Below are 5,582 nucleotides of genomic sequence, written 5' to 3' on the forward strand. Positions count from 1 at the left end.
ATACTTAAGGCGTGAAGTGAAAAAGGAGTCAATAAAGGCGTATTATGCTTATTTGAAGAGCACCGGAGAATCAATCTCTACTGATCCCAAAAATTTTTGGAAGTTTGTACAATCCCGTCGTGGCGATTCGCGGATACCTAGCGTCATGATTGGTGTCGACAACGAAAAGTTGGATGATCCTGCAAGGATTGTCAATGCATTCGCATCTTACTTCGCTAACAGCTTTGCTGTGGACTCCGTTGACCCAGATAAACTTCATAAAGGTGATAAAATTTTTCTCTCTGAATGGATAACTGTAGAGGATGTTTTAACTGTGTGTGGTAAACTCCCGACAACTTTCATAAGTGGTGAAGATAGCATTCCGAGCTTCCTAGTGAGGGACTGCAAATATTGCCTAGCGCAGCCTCTGGCGCGCATTTTTAATTTATCCATATCGTCCCATGTATTTCCCACCAGATGGAAAACGGCGCAGGTGCTACCAATTTTTAAAAAGGGTGATAAATCAGTGATTCAAAACTATAGACCTATCTCTATACTCAGTAACTTTGCTAAAGTACTCGAGTCATGTGTATATAACATCTTGTTTGGTCAATGTAAAGATTATTTCTCAAGCAACCAGCATGGATTTCTTCAGGGTCGCTCGACTGTAACCAACTTGACTTGCTTCACTGAGTTCATAATGGATGCTTTTGGTTCTGTATCTCAAGTGGGCGTCATTTACACCGACTTCTCCAAGGCGTTTGACAACGTTTGTCATAGGTTACTCATAAATAAGCTGAAAAACTTTAATCTTAGTAAAACATTTGTTCTGTGATTAAGTTCTTACCTTACTGATCGTCGTCAATGTGTATGTTATAAGAACTTCAAATCGGATTATTACAAAGTGTCCTCGGGAGTGCCACAGGGGTCAAACCTCGGCCCACTCTTGTTTATTATATTTTGTAATGATATACTTTCATCCCTTGGTGATTGTGCCCTTGGTTATGCGGATGACATAAAAATATTTAATAAAATTGAGACTTTGAGTGATGCACGTGATGTGCAGTATAAGTTAAACTTACTCGTCAATTGGTCGCTGTCTAACAAATTAAATCTTAATGTGGATAAGTGTAGTGTGATGTCGTTCTCTCGTAAGCAGGTTACGCAATTGCATAATTATGTTATAAATAATTGTTCGCTTAAACGTTGTGTGATGATTAAGGACCTTGGCGTAACGTTTGATTCTAAACTGAACTTTAATACCCACATTACCACCATTTGTTCTGAGGCGTTAAAGCTCTTAGGCTTTATTTTTAGGAATTCAAGAGAGCTGAAATCTGAAGATGCTCTGAAGACACTATATAATACACTCGTACGCACTAAACTTGAGTATACTTCTGTGGTTTGGTCGCCAATTTACATCACCTACAAAATTAAACTTGAAAACATTCAAAGACGTTACCTCAAATATTTACTATATTTACGCCACGGTGCATTCCCAGAGAGAGGTGTAGATTATGGCTCTCTGCTTCTCGAGGGTGATATTGGAGCTCTTGAACGTCGTAGGGAATTTCATCAAGCCAGGTTTATTTACAACTTGATCATTAACAAAATTGACTCGCCTGCACTTTTGGCGCGCATTGGTTTTCATGTGCCTCAAAAACATCTCAGGAGGAACAACCTGTTTGTTTATAAACAATCCTTGTGTACGTCACTGATATCGCGTATGTGTGCTTGTCTTGAATCGGTTAATCGACATGTTGATATCTTCAACTGCAACGTGCGCGATATCTCTATCTGTTTTCTGTGATACTTGTATACTAGATTTATTTACATTATTTATATTTACATTTATTCACTTTCTCATCTGTAATTAGGCTCTGCTGTTAGATGGGAAATAAAATATATTATTATTATTATTATTTACTATTAGGAGCTATTGCAGAGTTTTTACAGAAAGAGCTACTCTGTTTAGTACGGAAGAACAGTCGGTTAAGTCCAATCGGATTAAAAGATACCAATTTAATGCCGAATTATCATGTATAAATGGTAACGTCTTTGTGAGCATGCGAAAACGATTTTATACCGTTAAAGTAGTTAAATTATAAAATTTTACATCATTGTACGGGCTACAACAGGGCAATCAGCAAATGCAAGTTGACGTACAGCACGGAAAATCGCTTGACAAAAAGTATGGATCCATTTCAAAGGCCTATTAAAAGGGCAGCGGGGTGGTAAATTTCTGTCTATTTAGACGCTTAACATATATAAACGACTACTTTTTGTGATAAACTTTACTATTCGTCTTGTATTTTTAGAATCATACAACTTGGAACGTGTAAAGTCCATTCAATAGGGCAAAAATCATGAAGCGATAATAGTATATTGAAATACAAGTGTTACAATGCGACCTATTGTAATACGACTATCTTGTGGACACTCGTGGCTCCGCTTCGCTACGCCACCCGTGCCACAAGATAGTCGTATTACAATAAAGCATTGTAATACGTGTTTTTCATACTATTTTTTCTATTTCGGGGTTTTAATTTAATTAAAAAGTAATTATGAAAAACTACAGGAAACTTTGGAATTAATATGTCTTAAGTTGGCAACACCATTTACGTTGACAAATTTTAAGTTGGCAGCGCAGATAAACACAACACAGACATTTGGAAACTTTACATTCCGTGAATGTGTAATTTTTTATTCGTAGATAAATTTATTTATGGTGGATGTGTAAACTGCTGATTTGTAATGTATTAAGTTCTTCGTGTACCAAAAATCAAGGAAAACACATAAATTTCACGTAATTTGATTTCACATCGTATGATTTGACATTGACGTCTTGGCGAACTGCCAACTTAGAGATGAAAAGTTACCAAAAACAATGTTACAATGGAACTCATTGAAACACTGTTTTTGCCGAAAACAGTTGCACAAAATTCTCATTGTAACACCGAAATAGAAAAATGAATTTTGTGAGGTATATAATCGGAAAGTCTTTTCCACAGGGCTTTGTGTTCACTCTTGCGCATTTTTAGAAGAGAGTCCTCCTGATGGACTGCTGGACGTTGATGCCCCGCCCCCATCATCGAAGTGAAACGTCCATACAAATTTAGGGATAAGGATTTATTCGAAGAACTTAAAAAAGACAATGTATACAGGGTGTTTCGAAATTCGCGCACGGGTGGTGTTATACGACAAAAACTGAACAAAAAGTTCCTCTACCAGTTTTCCATCAGACCGCTATTTTTCGAGCTACCGCGGTTTTAAAAATCTCCGTCCCATACATTTTAAAAACACGTTGTGGCAGCGCAACATTACCGTTGAACAGAATTCGGTCTTCTAATCTTCTAAAAACGTTAGCATCTGGTAGCCGCCGCAAAGGATGTCGCAGCCCCAAGTGCCATCAGCATATCGTAATATTCTCGATTTGAATAATTACCGGCCATTATTTCGCAATTTGAATTGTACGAGAATTACAATAAATTATTTTTTATTATACCTGAATCACAATTTCCGTTTTAAACACTCAAATGCGTGCGAAAAAGGGCCTTTAAAACACACGTGCTTTAAAGTTGCTAAGTAACGATACTTCAAGTATGACTTTTGAAACTGTCATCTGGATGAAATAAAAAATACTCTTAGGTCGCTTTCTGTAAATGCAGAACATTTCTTTGGCTTTTGTACCTATCTTTTGGTTGAAGCTTTCACAAACGCGCGTAATTTAGGGTATGCTTCCAAATCTGTTCCACTTTTTAATCGCAGCATTGTTTTAAAGTTTTGAATGAATGCACCAAAATATAGAAGATTTAAATACCTTTGACATTTCCTTCATATATGCCAGCATTATGGATGCATTTAAGAATGTATTCGTAAGTAACTTCCTATTCATCCATGGAAACAACTTTTCATATTCTTTATAATAGGCTTTACTGGAGTTGGATTTTACACCTACTAACGTTTGTTTAGATTTTACAACAATCGATTTAATGGACGGTGTATTATCTTTTTCAACGGAAATCGTTTAATTCACAAAGACGATGATTTTTATAAGCAAACGTCAAGTGACATTTCCATGGCAATCGTGAAATACGAACACCCAGCCCACTTAATTAGACATGTATTCGAGTATAACGTCAATATGACTTCATTGTATTTCCTATTTTTAAATTATATTGCAGGTATAATAAAAAATACTATAAGATACACGTGTATAATTAGTCCTTAAAGCACTTGCAACGTTAAAGGCACTCCGCTTTGCGTCGTGCCCTTAAACTCGTTGCGCGTGCTTTAAAGACTTGATTATACACTTGTATCTTAATATACTATTGAACTATCTTTTGTTTTCCGGCTTTTTCATTTTCAGATTTTTCGAACGACAACTCGAAAAGTGCAGGTCTGATCAAAAACTGGTAGAGGAAGTTTTTATTCAGTTTTCGTTGTAAAGCACCATCCCACAGTTCGTGTGCGTGAATTTCAAAAAACCCTGTATATTATAACACTTAACCAACAGTCAAGACATTCTCGTCTATGTCATGATTATTATGCCCAATTGTACGGGACATTGGCAATACACCAAGATTATATATATATATATATATATATATGTGTGTGTGTGTGTGTGTGTGTGTGTGTGAGAGGGATGAGGGTGTGTGTGAGGGGTGTGAGGGTGTGTGTGTGGGTGTGTCGAGCCCCACATTGTAAATTTCGCCCGTTTATAAAACGGCTAGCCATGGTAAAAACGCCACTTTATAAAACGCGGCCACATTGTAAAATAATCATCTAGTTTAATTTATTTTGTAATATGGCTACTACTTTTAGCCATATTATAAATTGGCCAATCAAGTAATCAAAAAATAAACTAATATGATACATTTGAAATCTGTCGTATTTAAAACGCAACCGGCGAACATAGACGAAGTAAAACAGAGAATAATTCAAGAATGTCGAAATATTGCAAAACCAACATTTGAAAAGGTTCGACAAGAGTTTGAGAATAGATTATAACTGGCGATCAAAAATGAGTTGCTGTCGAGTCGGCTTTGGAAGTTCAAGTTAAATACGATTTTCCATGTTTATTTTTTGATTTGCACGATAATTACTAACCTAAATGTAATGCTATTTGGTATGGTTGGAAAGCATTTTTTCAGAGCTTTCCAACGACGTATCACACATGGGGGGTCACTATTTAAGATTTAAAAGTTGGGGTGGCTGGGGCGCAGGGGGTGGAGGGGGTGCGTCGCCAACTATGTCATTGTGATTCCCCCTCCGAATTACCGAAACGGATTTTGATTTTTTTAAATATCTCGTTTATTTACTAAGATATGGGGGGTGGTAAGTTTTCAAATTGTCACCCTGTATATATATCACACTATCGTTCGGACGACCTTTCACAGACCGTCTTTTGGACGTCCTCCACATTCTACGTCCCTACCTAAATATACATTCTATATACTGATTGCGGACCACCACTAGATGGTGAATAGCACAACAAATTTGAGATCAACGTCTAGTTTTATATGTACCTATCGTTATGACGACCGCACATAAACCATCACTCAAGATGCACTCAGTTATGCACACAGGCGACCGAAAATACC

General features: G+C 36.9%; 1 long non-coding RNA gene across 1 annotated transcript; it reads right to left on the reverse strand.

Annotated features, from left to right (window-relative positions):
- Window positions 1-258: 258 nt before the first annotated feature.
- LOC116158990 lies at window positions 259-1,363 on the reverse strand. Its single transcript, XR_004142871.1, has 3 exons — window positions 1,062-1,363; window positions 827-976; window positions 259-775 (listed from the first exon to the last, which is right to left on the reverse strand). It is a non-coding gene; the product is annotated as an uncharacterized LOC116158990 (long non-coding RNA).
- Window positions 1,364-5,582: the final 4,219 nt, after the last annotated feature.

Source organism: Photinus pyralis, unplaced genomic scaffold, assembly GCF_008802855.1.
Source record: "Photinus pyralis isolate 1611_PpyrPB1 unplaced genomic scaffold, Ppyr1.3 Ppyr1.4_LG1, whole genome shotgun sequence".
Taxonomy (NCBI): Eukaryota; Metazoa; Arthropoda; class Insecta; order Coleoptera; family Lampyridae; genus Photinus; species Photinus pyralis.